Below are 25,790 nucleotides of genomic sequence, written 5' to 3'. Positions count from 1 at the left end.
GTGAGGGAGACTTTAGATGATCCCCAGGCCTCAGCCTTCAAGCCATCGCAGCTGATGCCAGATAGAGTAATAAGCTGTCCCCTCCAAGCCATGCCCAAACTGCTGATTCCTGAACAAAACAATCTTGTCATTTAGGTCACTGAAGTTTGGGTGTCTTGTTACACAGAGCTAGATCACTGGAAGGGTGACCTTGACTGGGGATCCAACTGCCTGATCTCCAGAGGTCTCCACACTCCTAGCTGTTTTCTAGTTCTGACTCCCTAGCTTCTCACTAGTGTTGTGTCACCAAATCTCTTTCCAGTGAGCATTCTGACTGTGTGACACACACAGCAAGATTGGGTGTCCGTGGCTGCAAGCGCTCTCCCCAGCTGATGAGGAGCATATTGTTACGGTCCAGGAGAGGGACTGTGAGGGTCTGAGAACAGATGTGATGGCAAGGAGGGGTTGAAGTCAATGAATATATAGCACACAGAATCCAACAGGACCTCGGGGAGATGTGGGAAAGGATACAGGCAAGGAGGCTTCCCAGGCTTCTAACTGGGCCACTGGGCAGATGTTCATGCCATTCAGTGAGGAAAATAATTCAAGAGAAAGCAGCTTTCAGGGAGCTAAAGCATGCAAACTAATTACAAGTTCAGTTATCCACTTGGCAATTTTGAGATGCCTGTGGGAAACACATGTGGCAGTGTCTACAACACACAGGAGCACGTCCAGAGCTTTCTGGCTTCACCACGTAACTCACGAGAGACTATGCTACGGACCAGGATGAAAGTCTCCTCGCTGCAGGAATCTGAGGGAAGTTAAGCCCTGATACTGTTCAGAATGAGTCTTTAACTGTAAGAAGTGCTCTCTCTCCATCAGGCATGTGTGTGTGTGTGTGTGTGTAAGAGTGTGTGCATGTGCTTGTGTGTGAAGGCATCCAGGTGAATATTCATGCCTTCTCAAACAGAAGCTGGACAGGACCAGCGTCTTCTGTTTCTGTCACGTGACCCCACCATGTGTCACAGATCAGCTCAAAAGGTTGATAACTGACTTAATATAAGCATGAGAATAACTACGCATTTATGTAAAGTCTTTCTCAAAGGAGCACTCAGCATCCTGCAGATAATGGACTTATTTATCCTCAGAGCACCTCTGTGAGGCAGTTACAGGACAGGGGTGACCAGACTCGTGTAATAAATAATGTCAAAAACAGCGTGAAGCAAAACTAGCCTATACATCTGAGGCCTTGGGAGAGATGGGATGGGCCCAAGGTCACCCAGGAAGTTGGGAACAGCTCAAGCCTTTGTGCGGTGATGGCATGACTCATATTCTCTCCGAATGTCCCCTGGGCGTGCTCAGTCCTGTCACCTGCATGGTGAGTCTGTAGTTGTAAGGAGTTAGGAGGTAAATCTGCCAGGCTGACTGGTTAAGACAAGCCAACACCTCCTTTTCCAACCAAACATTTCCTGCACACCAACAGGCCCAAAATGTCTGCTTGGAAACCCAGAGACAGAGTCCACATAAGCAAATGGGACTCTGGTCTGATAGATTCGGTTTAAAAAAAAAAATTCCAACACAAGGAATGACAAATCAGTGGAGAGGAAACCATCCCCAGCCTCTCACAACCACCACCACTTCCCGCCCTGTGAGAGCCACAGGCAGCACTGGTCATAAAAAGCCCTCTCTTGGCCAGAGTGGGTTTGCTCCAGAGTCTCCAAGTGCAAACAGAAGTTGAATAAGGGCTATATACTGTATTTGTTTAAATTTCATGCCAGTGAATGTCTGTGACGCAGGAGACAGGTTTATGGAGAGAGAAATAAAATGTTGACAAATGGCCCTGTAATCAACTGGAACATGCAATAAATCATTAGAATGCCAATAACACTTCCAGGACAAGCTTAGAAAGGTCATTACTGTGTCACAATATATCTTCCAGCACCAAACAAAGCAAATAGAACATGTTGGGAATAGGATTATGGGGGAAGCATCTGTCAGTCCTAATTAAGAATTAACTACAGATCGTATCTTGGGAGATGTATAATTTATTTTCCCTCTTCTTCCTCCCTACACACTCGCAAAAAGAAAAATAAATCAATAAAAAAGTTAACCCATTCTAGATCAGAGACAGCGTCAGAGTAGCAAGTTACAAAGCGTAGACCAGAGAGAGTGGAGATCCTGGGGGAGCGAGAAGCAGGCCAAGGAAGGAGAGGGTTCCTGGCACCACGCTGGGCCTGGGCAGAGGGCTAGGGAGCTTGCATCCAGCCAGGGCCTCGACACTTCTAGATTTGTCCCAGCCCAGCCCAGCCCACGATGCTCAGTTTCACACCATCAGGAATGTTGGGGTTATTTAATACCTTGGCAACGAGGTCTCACAAGCTAGAAAGGGGCAGGAGGAAGGTTGGAAGTTAAAAAAACAAAAAAGTGCCAAGTCCCTTCTACCTGAATGTACCAGCTCTGATGGAGTTTGGCTGCAAGCACGAAAAACCCAAGTCACGGCAACTTAAACAAAGAAGTGTTTGTTTTTCTCACACAACAGAAGTCTAGAGGTGGGAGGTGCTGGACTGGCTTTCTGAATGTCTGCCTTATAGTCTTTAGGGCGTTGGCTTTTGCCCTGCTGTGACTCCCTGGTCACAAGGTGGCTACCGCAGCTCCAGACGCCACGACCATGTCCAAGGGAAGAGCGGAGGGGAGAGGATGTCTTCAGCCCTCGTTGCCATTGGTATCAGGAGAAGTTTTCCCAGATCCCACCAGCGAACCTCAGCATTTCTCTCACTGACCAAATTGCCCCAGATGGCTGCCAAAGAGCCTGGGAGGTGAAGTGGACACATTGTCACATTGAATAAAAATGGGGCTCTGTTTGCAAGGAGGTGGGGACCAATGGGTTTTGCGCTGGCAACTGACAGGGTCTGTGAGGTGGTGAAGTGGAATTGGGGCCGAAGCCGGGCCCCGCAGAGGAGGGGTCGCTGGGTGTGTGTCTTCCTCACGCTGTGGACAGAAACAGTTCCTGTCCCCCGAGGTACTGCTCCCCCAGGCTCGGCTTCCCAGCTCTGCCCTCGCACAACTGCTGCCACTGAGTGTGCATGGCCACATGGGCCAAAAGCGTTCCCATCTGTCCTGTTCTTGGCTACCAAGGGCAAGGCCTTGGGAACAGCTCTGAGTAACTCACAGCATTCAGAGGAAAGCCGGTGCGGCCTCTAAGAGGCAAGGACGGGGAGAGGGGAAGGTAGCCACTCTTTCAGCTCAGACCTTGCTTCAGATGGCTCTTTTGTGAGCGGTAGCAGCCTGGCAGGGCCCCGGATGTCTTTTATTGTTTACCTGGGCTTTGTTTTCCTCCAAGCAACTTCTTCTTCTGCCCACTATTAGGCTGTGTGTGTGTATGTGTGTGTGTGTGTGCCCGCGTGCGCGTGTATGTGTCCACCTGTGTACCTGTGTGCGTGTATCTTCCTTTCTCACTGCCCCTTCCCCCTTCCTGTCACAAGCCAGGCCCCATCCTATCATGTAGGTGACTACAGGGCACGTTTGAGGATATCTTGACACACCGCCTGCTTTTTTTATGTTATGATTATTATTGTCACCATCATTAACGGCATCACCTTTATCATTGCTCTTTGCTCATTCTTCCTGCCTTCCCTCCTCAGCTCTCTTTTTCTGCTTGAGTTTGCATTTCTCCCCTTATTTTATTTTATTTTTTTCTGCTGACAGAGACAAGAGCTCGTCCTAGTTCACCATTTCAGGATTTGTTGCGAACTTCAAGGTAGAGGTTTATGGCTGCGGGTGTCCTGGTTATAGGATGGTTCTTATGGGTCCTAATAAACTCAGCTGCTCTAGGGTCCTCTTAAATTCCAGTATGAGAGACGGAGGAAAGGCATTACTCAGTCCTGTTACAGGCAGGAATCCTCACCCTTGAAGGCTGAGGATAATGTTTCTTTCTTGGGGGAGCAAAAGCCTATAACTCTCAAATGCTGCCCAGGAACCAGAGGGTAAAGAAAAGTCCTTTTCTCCTTCCCAGTTGCCTAGATGGATGGCAGATGGGACACACGGTTGGAGCTAGAAAGATGGGCACAGAGCAAGGATTGAAATGCAGCAGTATTTTTTTGCCAACCCCAAAAAGCCTATCCTTACATGCTGAGCGTGCAGTCGGGCTGGTTGAAACTCCCACGCGGCTCCATTTTGCACAAGCACAGGCTGTGGGCTTCGTAGGGCGGCCACCCAGGCCTGCCAGAAACAGCCATCGTTGCATCCCTAAATACAGCCTCTCACAAAATTCTCTCACTTACTTCTTTTGCAAGATGCTCGTAACAGATCTGATTATTATTTCTATTTTTCTCATGAGAAAGCTGGGGCTAAGAAGGAGGCTACTTGCCAGGGGTCATAGCTGGTAAGTGGCGGCTGGGACCCAAACCCAACTTGCTGCCATGTAATCCAGGGCTAATTTAATGTAACTGAGCTGCCCCCATTGGAAGTCTAGGACTGCTGGCAGACACGGGAAGGTCTGTGCCCACAGTTGGAACCACCTCTACGAAAGGCCGAACTAACACGCCCTTGTACGAGTTAAGCGTATGCTGACTTGGGAAGTAACGGCCCTAAACCAGAGCTGTCTGCCCTTGGGAAAGTCACTTAGCCTCTCTGGGTCTCAGTTTTCTACTTTATAAAATGAAGATCATACTCAAGATGAAAAATTTTAGGGTGCCTCGGGGCCTGCCATGCAAGAAGGGGGTGTCCTGCCCCCTCTGTTGTGTGTTACTTATTGAGGTTCAGTGTGAACAGGATGGTGTACATGAGATTCTACTAATTAAAGAAAAAGTTTTTAATGTTTAAAAAACACTTGGACTGGGGAGCACCTGGGTGGCTCCTTCAATTAATTGTCCGACTCTTGATTTCGGCCCAGGTCATGATCTCACAGTTCATGGGATCAAGCCTCACATCAGGCCCTGTGCTGGAAGTGCAGAGCCTGCTTGGGATTCTCTCTCTCCCTCTCTCTCTGCTCTTTCCCCCACTCTCTCCCTCACTCTCTCTCTTAATTAATTAATTAACTTTAAAGAAAAATACGTGGACTGGACATACTCTCTAAGACCCCTATGTTTTGTCCATGGAGTCATCAGCACCAACCAAGCATCTACCCTTGTGTATTGACAGAGGCCTTGGCCAAGTGCCTTACACACAGCTATTACTCTAAAATGGTGGCCACCATTTTGCCCAAGTGACTCCCCTCATGCTGGACACCCACGAAAGGGTTGACACCTGTGCACAGTGAGACATTTATGGCAGTGAGGGGGCGGGGGGCTGGTGGTCTATGGGGGTGGCCTTTTACCAAGATTTTTCTTGGGGATTTGACATGTAACCAATGGCCAGTTGGTATTGTAAGGTTCGTGTTCAGATACAATTTCAAACTCTGTGTTTCCCCGTCTCCAGCATGGATGAAGACACGGAGTAATTTCGCCTGCAGAATGATTTTTTATTTATAAAGTTGTGCAATTTAGAGTGGTATTTCAGGTCACCTTAAGCTCTCCTGTACAACCTGGATTTTGCATTAAATGAAAACTATTAGTATTCGGAAACGCTTTACCATGAGGGTGGCGGTATGACCATGACCTCTGTGTTTATGTAAACGTGTTTTCATTACCACCAGGTCTGGGCTGGGAAGGGGGAGCTGGAACACCACTGCTTGTTAACACTGTCCTTGCAAATGTTCTTTTATTAGCAGCAGCTCGGGTCTGAGGGGGTCGAGCACCGCACATTGGTTCTGAATCACTCCCATAGCCCACAGCATGGACGCCCTCCTAGAGGACACCCAAGCAGGGGCCCGGCTCAGGAAGGACCTGCGTGGCCTCCTGTCCTCTGCTTTGTGCTTTTCTCGGATCATCCTGGATCCCTTCCTCCTCACCCCCCCTCCCCTCCCAGGACTAGTAGACCAGAGGTCAACAGACTATGGCCCCCAGCCCAAATCTGGCCCACTGCCTATTTCTGCACAGCCCTGGAGCTATGAAATGGTTTGGGCATTTTTAAGTGATTGAGCAAAATTAAACAAAGAGTAATATCTCATGACATATGAAAATCCTATGTAATTCAAATTTCAGTGTGCATCAATGGAGTTTTATTAGAAGCCAGCCATACTTATTCATTTACATGGTGTCTATGCACTCTCTCAAAATTCTCCCAAGGCAGTTGAGTAGTTACAACGGAGCCCTTATGACCCCCAAAGCCTGTAGTATTTGCCAGCCCACAAGCTAGGTCAACACTGACTTCTCTCACCCCCTTGGCAGTCACGAACACCTGATGGATATCCCCTTAACATATCTGGAGTACACCCCATTCTCTTACTGTTAATTAAGGACCTCAGTATCTCTCACCAGGACTTCTGTAACAACCTCCAGATGGGACTCCCACTTCTAGTCCTGCTTCCTGGAACATCTCCCGAGTATCCAGAATTCAGTGGGTAAGGGCATGGACTCGGGAGCAAGACCACCCGGCTTTGAATCCTGGCTCTGCCTTCTTATTATCTGTGTGGACCTTCGCAAGCCATTTAAGCCCCGTGCCTCAGTTTCCCCATCTGCAAAATGGGGATGATAATATCACCTGTCTTACGAGGTTATCATGAGGATTATTTGCAAAGCCTTTAAACAGTCCCCAGAATAATGCCAGTATTTGCTACTGTTATCCATGGAAAATTCTAAGTTGACCATGTCATTCTTCTGTCTGGGACTGAGAGGCATCAGTGGCTCCTGGTCATTTATCAGATAAAGTTAGGACTCCTCAGCACGGCATGCAGTCCCTCTGTGACCTGATGACCATCTACACGTCTCCAGCTACATCTGTCCCAACTTCCTGCCTCACATGCTCTGCTGTAACAACTCCAGTTACTTCTGGTCCCCTCATACTCTCACTTTGTCTCTCTAGGACCCCCTTTGGAGGCTCTGCTCAGATTTCACTTCCTCCCAGAAGTCTTCTCTGAATGCCTGTCCCCTGTACTCACTTCGTACTCCATGCAGAGATCCAAAATGGCCTCCCACATGGAATCAAGTGGCCTCCCACATGGAATCTGCTGACTCCAGCTGCAGAGAGTGAGATACTTGAGAAAGTGGGGAGCATCTTAGGAATTAACTCGAGAGAAAGGAGGGGCTCTCATCAGAAGACTTTGAGGAAACACGTCTTGACCAGGGGTCTCTGTCAGCCAAGTCTTGGAGGCTGAGTAGGACAAGGATTGGCCTTGTTCATTTTTCCTTTCCCAGAGCCTAGAACTGTGCCGGATGCATTGGCATCTTTCCTAAATATCTGCAGAATGAATGACTGAATTAATTATGGAACCGATCACTTAATCGTTCCTTCCTTTGGATCGCTGTAGCTTGTGTGGGTTCATTTCAGCCTTGTCTCCCATGCCCTATACCAATCTGAAATTCGTTATTTCAGATTGAAATAGGTTTCCAAGCCCTTTAGAAAGCAAGGAGAGAGGGGGCGCCTGGGTGGCTCAGTCGGTTAGGCGTCCGACTTCATCTCAGGCCATGATCTCATGGTCTGTGAGTTCGAGCCCCACATCGGGCTCTGTGCTGACAGCTCGGAGCCTGGAGCCTGCTTGGGATTCTGTGTCTCCCTCTCTCTCTGCCTCTCCCCTGCTCACGCTCTTTCTGCCTCTCAAAACTAAACGTTAAAAAAAATTTTTAAAAAAGAAAGAAAGCAAGGAGAGAGTCTCGAGGGAACTCTCCATTCATATCAGACACAGTGGCCTGAGTCATCCCCCTAAAGCTACTACTTGGATCTTGTTGGTGCCCTGCTCTAAATTCTTCAGGGCTCCTTTCACTTGCCCAACTAAGGCCAACCTCCTGGAACTGACTTTCAACCTGTCTCTCAGGATTTCCCTACCCACATCCTGGGACACTACCGAACAGAACCCCAGGACCCTCAGCCCTGCCTTTGCAGAGAGAGTCCACACAGTGCCTCGCATGTGGAATGCTTTGCAATGTTAGTTTGTGATTGTAATTGGAGTAAGGGCCAAATCAGATCAGATCACTCTGCATCAAATGGGAGTCGTACTTCTTCCCTTCTCCAAAGATGGAGCTCCTCTTGACCCCCTCTGTGTCCATCTCCTACACTTCCTTCAGGATCAGCATAAATGCCAACCCCTCCTGACCTCCCTTCCTCCCTCCCCTCAGAGTACACTCTTCCTTTTCACATTATCTTGACCTCTTAAAATGCTTCCCATTTCTACCTTGCATTGTGGTTACTGATGTGCAGATCTGGTCTCCTCTGCTGGCTTAGGAAGATGGGATCACAGTCTGCTGTGAAAGCCCAGGGCCCCCCCCCCCACTAGGCCTGACCCCCCGAGAGGCTCGCAGAATGTTGCATGAGTGAGTGACCGGGCCACTCTCTCTCCAAACAGCACCTTGACTAAGAGGGGAAAGGTCTATGCCAGGTTACTAACTTATAGCTACTCCAGGGCATCAGGGCACTGGTTCTACCTTCCCAATATCCCCTAAGCCCACTTGGGAAAAGTCCATTTTACAGACGAAGAAGGTGGGACTCAGAAAGGTTGGCTTGCTCAAGGTCCCAGAGCTAGTGAGCAGGAGAAGAGAAAGCACCTTCTCTCTCCCCTCCCTACATAAGCCCATGGTCCTACAAGGCCACGGGCCAACGACAAATGGCTCACTGAGGGCTTTCGAACCCTCCAGAACCACTTCCATCAGGAGATTTTAACACAACTCTGACAGAACATAGAAGCTCAGCTAACATGAGTGAAGCCCTTGACGCCCTCACCATCCCTACCTCCTACCCCAGAAGCACTTAAAAGCTGTTTAAGGTGAATTCTGTGTATACACTGTGGCTGTCATTACTGTTACGGATGTTTGCGATGGGGTCTCCGTACCACTCCACAGTCACCGTCTGCCGGTCTCTCTCTGTCTGTCTACCTATGTGTTTACATAGCACCTATCACTAGTGTATCGGCACGCTCTGACAAACAAGCTGCGTCGTGCAGGAAGAAGAGAAAAAAGTTGCTGGTGACTGACGCTGTTAATTATCACTTCGTTATACCCAGGCGCTCCCGAAAGTGGCACATGGTAGCTTTCAGTGCCCGTGCACATGTGCATGTATTTGAAGACATCCTCCCCCATCACAACACGATATAAACCATAATCATCACACAACACGACATGCAACGCAGCAGTTCTCACCCACGTGGCAACAAGACCACACACTCAGAACAGCTGTGACCAAAATGGCTAGAACGTATTTATTACCTGACCAGGGTTGTCGTTGACCGCAAGTTTAGCGGAGCCAAGAACCCAACGTGGCCGCTGAATAAAAACAAGGCTGGGTCCAACGTAGGCTTCCTCGGTAGAAGCAGAAGGTCCAGATCGCAGAAAGCAGAGACCCTACTGTATTTGGCAATGTGCAGACCACACTTGTTGTGTTGTGTTAAATCCCAAGAGGCACGCTGAAACCCTGGAGGCTGTCCAGACAAGGGTGACCAGCATGGTGACAAGTCTGGTAACTCGTCATACGAGACATGTGGAAGGAATTAAGTATGTTCAATCTGGAGAACAGACTGTTGAAGGGAAATGGAATCACTGTCTGAAGACATGTGTTCCGCGTGGCTCCAGATGCCAGAGCTACTATGGTACAAATGGAGAGGGTAGTCAGGCCCCGAGGGTGACAGGGCAGAGGACAGCATTAGAAGTCAGTCGATCTACACGACATCCATTGCAGCAATTGAGATCCGAGGGAGTTTAGCTCAAGCCCCAAGTGCCCACCCCTCTTAAAGTGTTATGTGGACACCGGAAGGCTTACTTCTCATGGTCATCTCTGCCTCTAGGCTCCTGTGTCTGTTAATACTATCTATTTGCCGTCCACAAAAGTTCAAGGATGGAATGAAGCTCTTTCTCAATCCCTTCACACACACACACACACACACACACACACACACACGCCACTCTACAAAGCACACATGACCCTAATAGACTTCCCTATAAAGAGGAGGAGAAGATAATGGAGAGAGGTTTACACTGTACCTCTGACGGTTCCACATGAGGCAGTAAGCATCCGTATAAAATGTCCTTTGTTCTCCCACCAACCTGCAGTTTCACTGAATGTTGATCCCACCCAGGCCCTGGCTTCTTTATTTTACCCATTCTCTCTCTTCTCCTCTTCTCTTTCTTCCTCCCTCCCAGGAACAAAAACAGTTCATTCCTCCCTTTGTCTCATACAGGGTAGTTTTCCCTCTTGCTGTCTTAGCATCCAGTAACAGCCAGACTTACAAAGTCACCCACATCCCCGCCTGGCTTGCCAACATCTTCTCTAAACCCAGGTATCTCCTTCCACAAGGGAAGTCCCGGTACCATGTCTTAAGAAATCAGCATTTCACCAATCCAATGAGATCCTGGGGAAGGAAGTGTCCATGGACAAATAAATTTGGGTAACTCCGCATACTGGAGATCCCTCCTGGATATTAGCAATGAACAAAGTAACTTGTTAATGCGTCTACAAAGTCCTCTAGTGGAGAAAACTGTTTAACTCTGTGAAACCAAGTATTTTTGGAGCTTACTAAGCCATGCACTGATAAGAGCACCTCTGATATCCCACAGAATATGCCTTGGGATATGTGTGTGTAAGCAGGAGCCAGCCCGGGGGACATGTAGTCAGGTCCCAGGAGCAGAGGTGCTGGAAAGAATGAATCACCTCATTGGAGCATGGACACTCATCCTGTTCCCAACTCCCTGGGTGACCTTGGGCCCATCCCATCTCCCCCAGGGCCTCAGACGTATAGGCTAGTTTTGCCTCATGCTGTCCTTGACATTATTTATTACATGAGTCTGGTCACCCCTGTCCTTTTACTGCCTCAGAGAAGTGCTCTAAGGATAAATAAGTCCATTATCTGCAGAGTGCTGAACGCTCCTTTGAGAAAGACTTTACATAAATGCGTAGTTATTCTTGTGCTTATATTAAGTCAGTTATCAACCTTTTGAGCTGGTCCAGATCTCTGTGCAGGCCCTGTGGAGTAATAAGAAAGAAACAGTGGATGCAGCCCCAGACCAAGTGGACCTTTCAGGCTAGTTTGAGATGGCTTGTCTATCTACCTATGTGCTTACACACACACACACACACACACACACACACACACACACACCCCTGGTGAGACGCTTTCTAAGATTCAATATTTAGGCTGAACAACATGGCTGTTTTACTTGTGTCAGATTTCTGCATCTCTGCAGGCTTCTGTTCTGGTCATGATACCCTGTTTCTAACACGTCTACACAATCCTATTTTTTAGAAGAAAAAAAGCTGAGGCCAGAGAGATGAAAATAATTCTCCGACATCCCATGAGAAGTGATGGCAAGACCAGGGCAGACTAAGGGCTTCACAGCCTATTACTTTTTCTCAGGCTTCTCCCAGGTGTCCAAGCTTATCTTTTTTTTTTTTTTTAAACAAATGGGCTTAATTTTTTAATTTTTTTTAAGCTTTACTTATTTGTTTTGAGAGAGAGAGAGAGAGAGAGAATGGGGGCGGAAAGAGAAGGATAGAGAGAGAATCCCAAGCAGGCTCTGCACTGTCAGCACAGAGCCCAACATGGGGCTCGAACTCACAAACTGTGAGATCATGACCTGAGCCGAAATCAGGAGTTGGATGCTTAACCGACTGAGCCAGCAAGGCACCCCCAAGGTTTATCTTATTAGAAAGATTCTGGTGCTCTTTCTACCAGGCCGTCTTTCTACACACAGACCTTTAGAAAAGGTGGAGCTATCCAGTAATAGATGTTGTTGAGTTTAGTGTTCCTCAAGATATCTGAGAAGAAGCCAGATCTGTCTAGGATGCCATGGACGGGTGGAATGCGGACCAGATGCTTCCTTCAACTAACTATTCATCAACATTTATTTTTCACTTCCCAGGTAACATAGGCTGACCTGTGCTCTACACAGTAATGAATAAAATCAAAGTCCCTACCCTTATTTAGACTTACATTCCAGCGAAAAGGACAGGCAACAAGCAAATAAGGGTATGTGCTAATGGCATGTAATGATACTGCCACGAAGACAATGAAGACAGGCGAACAGGATGGAAACGGTGCACCTGAAACAGAGGAGGGAGACCGGTCTGGAGAATCTCACCATGCAGGTGCCATCTGGCGAAAGACTTGAAGGAAGTAAAGAAGTGAGCTTCGTGAATGTGGGGTGATGAGCCTTCTGGAGAAATAGAGCAGTAAAAGCAAAGGTTGGACGAGTTGAGGAACAGTAAGTAGGCCAGCATGGCCAAAGCAAAGTGTGTGTGGAAGGTGTGGTAGGTCACAAGGTAAGGAGGAAGCTGGTGGAATCCAGGACAACGTAAAGACAGTTGCTGCAAGCGTGCCTTCTATAGCTGATTCCATGACGATGTGACTAAGTCACAATGTGATGTACCATCAGGTCTTGATTTCTATCATTCTGATAAGCATGCTGGCTTCATTTCTGAGCTAACACACAATCAGGGGGCTGTTAAAGCACCTTCCCCCTGGGGCAGCACAATGCTGGGAGGAACAAGTAGACACAAAAGCTATAAAATAAGGAATCCGTTGTTCCATTGCACTCTTCTGCAATATGGCTTAACAATATAACAGAGGGGAAAAAAACAATATAGCAGAGGGAGTTACCTTTTCTCCCCTTCGTTCCTCAAATATAAAACACATACCATATAGTGCTGTCTAGAATAAATACACTAGCACTTGTAAAACATACCTACTGTTTCTTTTGGTTCAGTAGAATTCTCTTACCTTATCAATGATCAGGCAAGACCAGAATTCGGCTTCCCATCTGAAGCAGAGTTTGATGTAAGTTTAAGGTACCATATGTCTAAGGGAAAAGATATGAATCTTTAAAAGCACCAAGAGTATAAAGGAAGGATCCAGAATCACAGGAAATCAAAAGAAAACAAGCAGAAACATTGAAACTATGTGCAAGTTCAAGCACAACCAACAGCTAAATCTGAGGATTAATGGCCTCAAGTCTTCTATTTCATCCCTGCCCAAGGATGGGAGCTGGTCTCAGAGTCCCAGGTGCATTTCCCCTACAGGTGGTCATGAAGAGGTCTGAGTGCCCAAGGACGAGGAAACAAAGGGCCAGAGACTCAGTTGGTGATTGTCATCTATACAAGAGCCATAATACCTCCTCCCTGTCTGCAATGAATCTGCACACCTTACCCCATCTTCGTACACCGAGTAAAAGTCAGTTTCCTCAGAAGTCTCAAACCACCAAGGCCTCAGCATAGGACTGGATGTGAAAGCAAAGGAGGCCACAGCCTACATTCTCTGTTTCTACCCAGCCCCGCAGCCATAAAGAAGAAATCTCAAAGGCTCTTGGGTGGTAGAGCATGGTGAAACAGAGCCTTCCGCCGAACTAGGGGATGGACCACTGTAGGCTGAGGGACAGAAGCAAGCTCAGGGGATAATAAGGACATTGAAGCCAAACCTTTCCTGCTTCACAGTTTCCCGAGGGCCGAGCTTGCCTTCACTGATTGTAAACACTTAGTCGATCTTTGTCTCGATCGGAATGCACAACAGGAACAGGAGGCATTTTCCGCAGCCGTAGTTTGTGATCCCCTCCGAATTGCTCTGTGCACCTAGGGCCACATGTCAACAAGGACCCAACTCCTCCCCCTGGCAGCTCATCTTTGCTGGAGAAGGCTGCTGTCAGCCCTGTGATGCTTTCTGCAGGGTTATCCGTGAAAAGATGAAGTGGACACACCTGTCTGCTTCTCTGAATCTTCCCTTCGCAATCGAGAAACCAGAAAGCTCTGCTCCAGGGAGAAGAGCCTGTAACTGGATCGACTCTCCTGCTTTCAGAAGAGCTCACGAATTAGGGCTTCTCTCTCTGATACAGCAGCCACGAGCTGCGGTGACTATAGCACACTCATAATAGGCTCATCAGAACCGAGGCGTGTGGTAAGTGAAGAGTACCCAATGTATTCTGAATGCTAAGTGCAAAAAAAAAAAAAAAAAAAAAAAGTAAAATATCTCATCACTCCCTATATTGCTTTTTTTTATATCGCTTATATTTGAGATATGTTGAGTTAAGTAACATATGCTATTGAAATTAATTTCCCCTCTTTGTTTCTACTTTTTCTAAAATGGCTACTAAAACATTTTAAATTACACATGTGGCTTGTATTCTATTTCTACTGGGCGGCCCTGAGTTTGAAGATAAATAATCCTTGATAGCATTGGACAAGGAATACTAGTTCTTCCCAATCCGAGCACCTCATGTATAGAAAGTACTGAATGCTATGGTGCCTCGACTTACCCAGCAGATGTGAAGGGTCAATAATATAGAGAGGTGGAAAGACCATTGGCCTATGCACCGAGAGTTCAGGCCCAGGCACTCCATCAAGCAGGTGTCTGATCATATTAGAGAGTCAAGCCAGATCAAGGCCTCTGATTAGCTAGCTGTGGCTATAGCTTCCTGGTATACCTTCCACCCCTTCCTCTCAGATTTGGAGTCTCCCAATGTGAAATGCCTCACAGCCTTTCTGTCCCCAGTAGATGGCTATTATAGGTTCTAAAAATCAGTACAGCCTGAGTTGCTCAGGACTAGATGACCTTTGAGGTCCTTTTGGGATATAGTGGGGAAATGTGTGATTTGGGGGTTAGCTAAATCTAGATTCAAATTTCAGTTCTACTGTTTACAAGTGGTTTGAACTTTGACAAGCATCTTTAAAACAAAAATTTAATGTTGATTTTTTTGGAGAGAGAGAGACAGAAAGAGCATGAAACGGGGAGGTGGCAGAGAGAGAGAGAGAGAGAGAGAGACACAGAATCTGAAGCAGGCTCCAGGCTCTGAGCTGTCAGCACAGAGCCTGATGTGGGGCCGAAGTCAGATACTCAACTGACCCAGCCACCCAGGCACCCTGACAAGAATCTTAAAACCTGTCTGAGTTGTAATGTTTTCGCATATAAAATAGGTAAACTAATCTAAAGCTTCAGTAAAAATCTCACTGGCTTCCAGCGCTTCCACGGGACCTGGCACATAAAGAGTAGCTAATACTCATCTCTACTCTTACCACATTTTATAGTCTCCATTTTGTTGATTAAATCCTATTTCAGATGCAGTAGAGGAGCTAGCTGTTTAAAGGAAGCCTGTTCTGAATCCTTGTCTGATGGGGAGAGTACTTCCCAAAAGCAGAGAACCTGCCTCCCCCATTTTCTGTTCCAGCCTTCTCTCATCCACCGGGAAACTCTCCTGTCCTCATTAATTAGTCTCCAGGAAATCCAAGTTTTTCTTCCCTGGGTTCTCAGGTGTACCAAAAATGAGGGGTATGTGCATCCAAAGCACTGCCTAGTGCTACCACGGTTCCCGATGCAAAAACGCTCCTTTCATCCCAGATGTCAATGGGGAGAAAGAGAAGCCCCACCCTGCTTGCCTCCAGAGGTTTCCACAGAGGCTCAGTGGGGCGGGGGGGACTTGAGGGGCAGCCTGAGGAACTCAGTCTCCTGGAGTAGAGGGAGGAGGAGAGGATTTGGCAAGAAGTGGAAAGAGCAAAAGAAGAAGAAAAAACAAACACAGCTTTAATTAAACACAGTGAATCTAAATCAGAGAGGTATGCTCAGAGAGCAAGGAAGGGTGAAATGGAATTTTTAGAAGAAAACAACTTTGCCCACCTTCTTAGTCTCATTAACATTGAAATGAACCCCCTGAGGAGAAGGAGCTTGCCTCTGCCTGAGAGGAGGGTGGAAAGCTCCCTGAGCCTCCAAGGGACTTTGTGCCTGTGTGATCTGACAAAACAGGGTACCCCCTTCTAAGCCTCCCCCTGAGGCCTCTCCCTCCACCTTGCATCAGGAGGCAGGAGGATTTCATTTCTTCTGTAGGTGGCTAAGCAGCTGGGCCTTGTGGGGGAGGTGCTGGGAATATGCCCGGGATCCTTTCTTGACCCCGTGGGTTCTCCTAGCTCATCACATCTCCTTCCTCGTTCTGTCTCCTCCTCTTTTGCAGAGCATCCCAGTAAATCTCCACCACATGAAAGCAACTGGGAAGTGTTGGGTCCAGCTGGACTCTGGGTCTCTGCAGCTGTCCTCTCCCCACGCTTGGGAAACTTGATGCTCTCCAAGGTCCAGGACTTAGCTTCAAGTGTTGCTTGCTGTTAATTTGACCTCAGGTCTGATAATTGGATGTCTCCTTTATCTCTGGCAGCTAGCCCCACCCTGAACCCAGTTCTTACATCTGGGCTTCTGTGCCAAGATCTTAAAAGGTGTCCTGGGTCACTCTCTTTAATTAGTCACTGCTGCTTATAGTCTCCTGAACATCAGTCCAGTGGCCAGCTCTTTGTCAGGAAAAGTATCCAGCCCCAGTTTCCCCATCTCAATACTTTCTCCGACCTATTTGGAAAATCTTTGCCATGTTGCTTTGGCATGGGTTTGACACAAAGTGGGGGATTAGTAAACATGTGTTGAATAAACAGACGACTGGATGAGTGAACCTAACTGAGGACTTAGGAAAACTTTAGATAGGGCCAGCCTTGTGTACTTGAATGCCAACCATGGCTCAGTAGTCTGCTAAACGTCTCCAGTTTGAGTGTGGAACCTTCTGTACTAAATGACCAAACCATATTTGCAGCCATCCAGTAAATAACAAATCCTAGTGTTGATACTCAATAAAACACTGCTCTGCTGGCCAAAGTCAAGTTTGGCAACATCTTAGCTGACTCAATAGGCACTACATTTAGAGCAGGAGATCCCTGAAGCAAAGACGGTGGAGGTTCTGTTATGGAAACTGCACCTTCCCCATGATTTAGTATTCAAAAACTTCCATTGAACAACCTCATTGAGCTGGCAGTGCAAATTTCTTAAATATTGCCCAAACAAATGATCATAAATTTAAACACAACTTGAAGGTCCCTGAGGCAATGAAGAAAGTCTATAAAGAAAACCTATAAGGTAGGGGAGGGGCCTTACCCAGTGGAACCCATGAAAAAGAATCATGAAGAGAAAATATTCACGACAAGCTTTCGTTCAGTTTGGTTTTGCGTACTTAATAAATATCTGTAAAAGCATTCATTTGTTATTTTATATTCTCATTCAATTTCAACATCCCATTTTGGTAAGTTTATAGTATGAAAATGGAAACATCTAGGAATGGAAATAAAGGTCGAAGGCTATGATTTTTTAATAAATGTATAAGAATAAAGAAAGGAAGATAGAAAGGCTTTTTTAACCTTGATTCCCCTCCCCTTGCGAATGAGCTGGACACAGTAACTCACTTTCAACAAACAGAATGTGGCAAAGTGATGGTGTATGACTCCCGGGACTAAGTCATAAAAGACATTGTAGCTTCCTCTTCACTGTCTTGGATCACTTGCTCTTAGGAAAGCCAGCTGCCATGTGGTAAGGAAATCCAAGCAGACTTGTGGAAGGAGTTCATCTGGCAAAGAACTGAGGCCTCCTGTCAACAGCCAGACAGGAACAGAGGCCTTGTGAGGAAGTGAGCTAACTTGGAAAGTGATCCTCCAGCCCCAGTCAAGCCTTCGGATGACTATAGCCTCAGCCAGTGTCTTGACTGCAACCTCAGGAAAGGTCCTGAGCCAGAAATACCCATATAAGCTGTTTCCAAATGCCACAAAGTGTGAGATAATAACCATTAAGTTTGGGGGTATTGTCTTTCACAGCAGTAGAAAATCAATAGAGGAGATGGGCTACACTTCAATGATCCATACAAGATTAGAACTGCAGAGCATGGGTTGTGGTGGGTTTGCTCACACCAATGAGCCCCTTTAGCTACTATCTAATAATGAGAGAAAGCTGGTGGAGCTGGGCTTTCTTATCCCGAGTACCGAACGCTGGCAATGGCCAGCTTCAGGGTTTGGAAACCAAAAGTATGGCTGAGACACCTACACAAATCTCTTTTCCACAGCCCCAGACAAGATCTTACAGAAGAACCAACCAACCAAATACTGAAAGCACACTAACGTTATCACCATTTAAAAGCTCCTCAAAATAAACGCCTTCTACTTTTGGTAGCTGGGAATGACATCTGTCATCTTATAGCCATAAAACAGCACATTCCAATGTCATCTTTCTGTCTTCCCCAGATCCCCTATAAAATGGTGGTACCTATTCAGTTGAGTATAAATTATTCTGTATACCCGCTCAGGAAGCTGGCTACTTCTAAGAATCATTAAAAGGAGGGGAAATTCTTCTGCCTTATAAATAATTTCCCTTAATTTTATCTATGGGGGGGGGGCGGTGAGAGGGGATCTATGCTTTCCATATATTGGATGCTCTTAACCTGAAACTGTATTCCCAACTCTTCCCTCTCTGCTTTGTACTTTCTTGATTCTGGGCACTTCTGAGGCTGTCTCCTAATGATGTGGTATAAGCAGCTTGTACAAGTTGGTGCCTTTCCCCCCAGCAGGCAAAAGAATGTCCGTCCTACTGAAAATAACCTAGTATAGTAAAAGGATTATAAATCGCCATAGGACCAAACTAGATCCACTTTTGTGCTTTTTATATAGTATCAGCAAGATCAACGACATTTGTTCTGCTGCCTGGCAGGTATTAAATTCAGCTCATTGTGCTTACTTTGTTTGTCCAATGCGCATGCCTAACAATAACAGAGGAAGGGCTCCTCCAGAGCACCAAAGCCATCCAAGCCTGTATCAGAGTCTATATATATCACCATTAGGAGTGCTCAGCAAGCTGCCTGTTTATTTCCTACCTAAGTATTGCCAGCATTGAGACTATTTGAAGCCCTGTATTTTGAATGCCATGAAATGGGGGATATATCTGTAGTGGATGACGCAGAGAGAAAAGAAATTAACATTAAATACCTACTATGCAACAGTCATTATAGGTTTAATCTTCACTGGGTGAGTTATTACATTGCCCATTTTACAGATGAAAAAACTGAGCTTCAAAGAAGTTATCTGCCTTAGACGACATAACCAGTAAAATGGTGGGACCAGGACTTGAGGCCAAAGCCTATGTATTTTCACTACACTATGCTACCTCCTTAGATTACAAGTAAGACTGTACCAAATAAAACACCAAATAAACCTTGTATCATGAAAGAAAGAAAAGGGAGGGAGGGAGGGACAGAAAGAGAGAGAAGGAAGAAAGGAAGGGAGGAATGTAGGAGGGGAGGGAAAGGAGAAGGCGAAGGGGGAGGGGAAGGGGAAGGGAAGGGGAAGGGAAAGGGAAGGGGAAGGGGAAGGGAAGGGGAAGGGGAAGAAGGAGGGAGGGGCTGGGTGGGAGAGAGGAGTAAGCAAGGGTTCATAGGACATTCGAGGTATACTTAATTTCCAAATAACCAACAGATTTTTGGCACCCACTGCACAGATACTCGGTAGATTTTTCCTTAGTGGTTATCTCTATATGTGAGCTAACTCACAGTCCCATAACCAGAAAAAATAAAATAAAATTTTATTGAGGTACAAATGAGAAGCATGGCTAGTGAAAGGTTAGTGGCAGAAGGGAACAATTCAGCTGATGAGTAAGACTAGCCAAGCCCCATCACCCAAATCTCCATGTGTTCTCATGTTTAATACTCACCATGCATACGTTAATTCTTTTGAAATAATAAAAACTATGTTGCATTGTGAAAAAGAAATGGCTGTTGAGTGAGTTTAAAGGATATCTAAACTGTGAGTATTTTTATTTTTTTATTTTTTTTTAATTTTTTTTTTACCGTTTATTTATTTTTGAGACAGAGAGAGCATGAACGGGGGAGGGTCAGAGAGAGGAAGACACAGAATCTGAAACAGGCTCCAGGCTCTGAGCTGTCAGCACAGAGCCCGATGCAGGGCTCGAACTCATGGACCGCGAGATCATTACCTGAGCCGAAGTCGGCCGCTTAACCAACTGAGCCACCTAGGCACCCCTAAACTGTGAGTATTTTTAAATTAAACATAACTCTTTATGGATATGTTGTTAGGGAAAACGTCAGAAATCTATACAAACGTGCCTTTATATATTGGGACAAATTAGGGAATCTGAAAAAGTCTTGGGACCTATGCTTTCCAAAAGTTGTGGGTGTATTATATAACAAATCCCCATGTTGAGTGCAAGGGGGGTCCTAAAAGCCACAAGACATGATTAAAATCTCAACCCCAAAAGATGGTTAGTATACACGAACACTTGAAAACAATGTGAGAATTGGCACAAGACAGCATATGATTAATTGCCACCGATGAGGAACAGGTTATCAGTTCAGGACATTCAGGGGAATGGACCACTCACCAGGAGTTGTAGAGGGCAGGAGGTTTTTATGGAGGAGGTCGATGAGAGTACAACCTTGGAAGAATCATGAATAAAACTTGGGCACGGATGGGGTGAAAGAGAGGGAAGAGAAGGAGGTATGCATGTCTACAATAGGCCTTTCTGGTCAAGCTCTATACGTCTATCTATCAAAACCTTTCCCATTCAACAACAGTCATTTTGAGGGCATGCACTTTACAGAAACTATTAGCGTGTTGGACACCTAGTAGGTATTCAAAACTCTTTTGAATTATAATATTCCAGTCCTTGAAACTGTGTTCTCTGTGTGTGTATGTGTGTGTGTGTGTGTGTGCATGAGAGAGCGAGCGAGAGAGACGGGGGCGGGGGGAGAGAGAGAGAGAGAGAGAGATGCAGACAGGTGAATGGGGTGTCTGTCTTTCTGGAAAAGCTGAGATTCAAGGAAGCAGAGTGACTTCCGGGTCTCTGAGTCAATGAACAGGCCGGACTGGCGTTTGCAGCTTGCCCAATCTACTCTTAAGTAGATGTTCCATGGCCCTGTTATGTTTAAAGGCAGACAGCCAAAGAAACTAAGGCAGCTCACAGATGCCTCTCAAAGATTTTGATCTGAAAGAATGACATGATTACAATAATTATTAACAAATTGCTGTCACTTCCCAGATCCACAGTCAGGAACCTCACCAGGAACTCTGTTTACCGGGACTTCGAGACCAGAACCCCAGCACAATGGAAAGGACCAGAGCATCCCCCGAGCACCCCTCTGCTCTGCTGGGTAGGAGACTACAGCTGAATGTAACTGAAGGCAGGAAGAGAAGTCACCCATGACTTCTTCCCTTCTTCTTCCCAGAAGGTGTCCTGGGAAGGTGTCCAGTGGCTTCTAGGCCAGGCCCCAGCGTATCTTGGAGCCACACCCCAGCCCTCGGTGGTAACAGACCCCCTTCACCTGTTCTGGCCCTAGTGAGGCTCCAGACGTCAGGAATGGAGGCGGATTCTCCACGGTAGATCTCACTGTCCCAGCTGAGGCGCTCCAGCTCAGAAATCACGGCAAACTGCACCCTAATAGCTCTTTAAAAAGAAGTTGCACTTTTGACTTGGTGGAGTTAGCCAAATGGCTGGTAGAGAAGAAAAATGCAAAGCAGAAGAGAGGAGGGAAAAAAAACAAAGCAACATTATCAGCCAGCTTTGATCTCAAGACTGTTTCATTACTGCACTCTGGGCTAAAAGGGGGGGTGGGAAGCAACATTTCAGGCAGGAAATGTCTATTATTCAGAAATGTAATATAATTATGTGTCTGGATGGCCCAGTTTATCAGACAGCATTTTCTGGGAAGGATGTGGTGGGGTTAGACACATCATCTCCTCTCCTCACCAGCTTCCCACCCCCAGACTCCCCTCCTCCCCCTCCACTTTTTTTTCCCCCCTCCAGGACACTTCCAATTTCCCAGGTTTCGTGACCACTTACATGTCTTTCCCGAGTGTTTTTATATAGCGTAGGAAATTGGGTAATGAAAGCCGAGTCATACATTTCTGCTTTATGTTTCCAAAGAAGCAAGTGTGACTGTCAGGTTTACAAAAGATTGTTTATGTTCACTGGCGTGAAATGGGGAGCGAGCGTTCGGAGCAGAGAGAGAGAAAGGCTGGCCAGGCTGGGATGACAGAAACGCATTCATCCTCCACGCTACAGCAGACAAAGCGCGCTCCCTGCCTGACAGGGACCATAAATCATGGGCAGGAGATGCTGTACCTACAGCTTATACCATTCCAGATGACAAACACACAATAATCCACACAGCACAGCACTTTCTCGCTCCCCCTGCTTCCCCCACCGGTGGCTGCTCCCCTCTTCTTCGCCTTCATCTCTTGCCTCTCCCCTCCCAACCAAACCCCTCTCCCTTTCTGTTCCTAGCACCTGCTTGATCCCTTCTTTTCCTTCTCCTGATTTCTGTGTCTTGCCTTCCCCAGTTGGGCCGGCAACCTTGCTCTCCACTCCTTTCTCTTTGAGGGTTTCTTCTCCACCTCCCGCCTGCAGGCTCACTTCCTCTTTGGGAATTTCTTCTCGGTTCCTCTTCTCTCTTCCTGCCTCTGTCCCTGGCTAATTTATTTCTTGTCATTTTCTCTCTTTCCTGTCTTGTTTTTTTTTGTTTGTTTTTTTTGTTTGTTTGTTTGTTTTTTTTGCTTGCTCCCTCTCCTCCTGCATCCCTCCACCTCATTCTTTCTGGCTCACACACACAATCTGCTACAAAAAATTTTACCTCCACCCTATGGATCCCCTTGGCGTAGAAACAAAGAGAGTAGAGAGGTTCTCCAGCAGTGTGGCCACATGGATCCCCTTACAGAGGACAGTAGAGGGAACAAAGAGATTCTGGCCTGTGACCAGATGATCCAAGCAAGGATTCTCTCTTGGCAGCCAGGGACACATGTCACCTGAGAGCCAGAACAGAAAACACAGCAAATCCCCTCAGCTGGGTAAGAGTCGGTGGGTCTGGAATTCCAAACACACTCAAACACACTTCCATCTTTATGAGTTTATTCTTCTTCCTCAAACCAAGGAAACTCTGTTCTTCTTTAAAAAAAAAAAAAAAAAAAAAAAAAAAAAAAAAAAACAAGGAAACTCTTTCCTCTCTCAACTGCTGAAGCAATTCCAGAAAGACATGTTCAGCATTAGTTTGGGAAGGCATGCACATATTTGTGTATATGAGACTTTAGGGAATTAAGGGAGGGGGTACATGAGAGTTCCCTCACTGAGTGACACCAGGGTTTTTAGAGTCTTGATATGAAAGACCAAATGTAAGAGACTTCTCTTACAGACTCTGTTCCATTTATGAAACAACTCTGAATCACAAGGAAGCCCAATGAGAAGCCCCCCCCCCTCCACATGCACACACGATGTCTCCACGCCCCGAGGAACACACTTCCTTTGCCTGAGTAATGGGCCCCTTGGGAGTGAAGGGGTCAAGAGAAGATGAATCAGTCTGCCGATTTTATGTCCTGCTCCTCCAAAGTATTTTCGCTCATGAATCCAGTATTACAAAGTGCTGAACCATTCGTACTCGGGGAATACTCAATCTACACTCAGATTTTCCAGGTCCTTGTGAACAATATATCTTCATTTTTGGAAACGGTATCCAGAACAGGCCCCTGGAACCTCAGACTCCTGGGACCAAAAGTGGTTTGCCCTAAGGTACAGCCAGTGGTTTACAGGCATGGCATCCAGCTGGCCAGCCGAGTAATGGCTCCAGAAGTCGAGGGGCTCTAAAGAGAGAACTGCCCACAGAACAACCGAGGGGCCCTCACTCTGTTCTCAACAGACCACCTTGTGAAAAGGTACTGCAGAAGGTCGTGGGGTTCAAAGGTAGTCCTTTCTCCAGAAGGCTCCTGTGTAGCCCACTGCCAAGCTCCAGCTGAAAAGAGAATGGCACATGGAGAAAACTGCAGTGCCCATGTTCTGGGATAATAAATGAAGCCTGGGAGAGAAAGCAGCCATCAGGCAAGAACGAGAGAAAGCCACCCCTCTCTTGCTTCCTCCCTCTGCTATCACTTGCTGGGAAGGGGAAAAGGACTATCTGCCTGGACAACCCTTAAATCGATGCATCCTAATTAAGAGAGGATTTAATTCATCAAAGTGACAGCAACTCTATTTATATCATCCCCTTCAACAGGGCTTAGGGCTGGCCTATGAGGTTATTCTCTCTCCCTCTCCTTCCTTTTGCCTTCTCTCTCTTGCTCTGTCTGCTTTCTCTCCCTCCATCTCAATCTCTCTCTCTCTCTCTTTCTCTCCTTCTGTCCCTTTCTAATAGAGATCCCTGGCAAGATTGAAGATGGAGGATCATTTCAAGCTGAGAACTGTTCAGCCATCTCGCCGAAGTCTTTTTAAGAGCTCCCACCCCCCCACCCCCGGCCCTCTAATTTGGCCTGGAAAACCACACAGGCCTGTTGCAGCGGCAGGGATGACAGCGGGCCTGCCGGACGCCTGGCAGAGGACAGGAGAGCGCCCCCCACAGACCCGCCTCACGAGGCGGCCAGGGGTCCGACGCTGCCCCCCGCGGCCCTCAGAGGGCCCCTCATTTTACAATGAGGAAACTAACGAGTGGGACAGAGGGAGTGACATGGCCGGATTACACAGCTAATCAGAGGCAGGGCCCAAACCAGACCTCCCAAGAATCAGGGGCCTCTGCAGCTCACCAGCCCACGGCCACCTCCACACGGGCGCTGAGGAGACGGCCTGTCAGGCAGCCCCTTCCTTGGGGTCGAGGCCCTCTCCTCTCTCCTCATTTTTTACTAGGATGAGCTCTGTTAAGCTTCCTCATTAAAGACAGTTAACACGTGCCAGATACTGTATGGGAAGCGCTGGGCCACAAGTTTTATCGAAGTTAATCTTCTCAGCGTTATAAGGTGAGCACGGCTTCTTATTCCTATTTTAGGATGAAGAAACAGACTCAAAGAGATTAAGTGACTCGCCCAAACGGTAGATGACTAACCGCTAAGCCATTCTTTCAGCCACCGGCTGTAATGCCACTTTTAAATTGAAATTACTCCCGACGGGCATTAAATTAAGCTCTTTACATTTTGGTGGGGATGAATTTGACTGGAACCGTGTGTTCAGAGAGACCTGTCCCTAGCCCGGCGCTCTGAGGCTGCAGGGGAAGGAGAGACCCATCCTCCTCGGGTTGGCGCCACGCCCTGGCTCTCGGACCTGATTCCCGAGGACGGAAGAGCTTCCCCAGCACGGCCCAGCCGCCATATTGAGCAGCGGCAGCTGTCCACCAGCAGCCTCGACAGTCCGCAGAACGTTCCAGAAAAGAGCCACTTCCATGGCTTAGCTTGTATAGAACTCCACCAGGGTCTGCCTCAGTCTTGGGAGGCCCCTGTTTTGTAACTGTTATTAAATGGGTCCCCAGAATTCAAAAAAAAAAAAAAAAAAAAAGGAGGGGGGAGAAGAAAAGAAAAGTGGATCCTGCCCACTTCCACCCCCCGCCCAGGGTGGCCATTGGTCATGCGCAAGGCATGGAAGCCTGAAGAACAGCCCCTCTGCCAGGGCGAGGTAAGGGGGGGGAGTCGCGAGGGGGTGGGGAGCCCAGCGGCCGCGCAGAGGCTCATGGGTGAGCGAGCGCCCCGCTCCTCTTAAGTTGGGTTGCGCTCGGTCGCCATCAGTCAGCGCCGGGATGAAAGGGCTATAAAACCAACACAGCGCCCGAGACCGTATGAAAATATATATCCTGATGTGTCAGGAATACCTGGCGCGCCTTTAACCTCAACTTCAGATGAACCAACACGCCTCGGAGCACATTTATATGCAAAGGCATATAATATGTCCCCTGTATCTAATTATCTGTCAACCTGAGGCAGTTTGTTTTCCAAATCGGCCTCTCGGCTGTGACTTTACGAGGTCATAAAGAAAACGATGCCACTCTGCACTGAAACGCAAGGAGAGCCTGGATCAACAAATTATACTCCTTAATGGTGTCTCTCGGCCTGGAGATTCAGGCCCGGCGGAAAGAAAGAAGCCCGGCCCTTGTTGCCTGCCCGCTGCCTTCTGCTAAAGAAAAGAGAAAGGGGCACACGGGGCACGGCTTATTCGAGAGACTTCCTACTCTTGCTCAGCTGTCCTCGGCTCTGCATTTCCTCCCGTG

The 25,790-nt window shown here is 47.2% G+C and overlaps 1 long non-coding RNA gene across 1 annotated transcript; it reads right to left on the bottom strand.

The window, feature by feature from the left end:
* Positions 1–10,805: 10,805 nt before the first annotated feature.
* Positions 10,806–24,986, bottom strand: LOC122237628. Its single transcript, XR_006216212.1, has 4 exons — positions 24,854–24,986; positions 21,105–21,273; positions 12,716–12,794; positions 10,806–10,962 (listed from the first exon to the last, which is right to left on the bottom strand). It is a non-coding gene; the product is annotated as an uncharacterized LOC122237628 (long non-coding RNA).
* Between the last annotated feature and the right edge of the window lie 804 nt (positions 24,987–25,790).

The sequence above is a fragment of the Panthera tigris genome, chromosome B1 (assembly GCF_018350195.1).
Source record: "Panthera tigris isolate Pti1 chromosome B1, P.tigris_Pti1_mat1.1, whole genome shotgun sequence".
In the NCBI taxonomy this organism is placed as follows: domain Eukaryota; kingdom Metazoa; phylum Chordata; class Mammalia; order Carnivora; family Felidae; genus Panthera; species Panthera tigris.
This window is presented reverse-complemented; position numbering and strand designations above follow the sequence as displayed.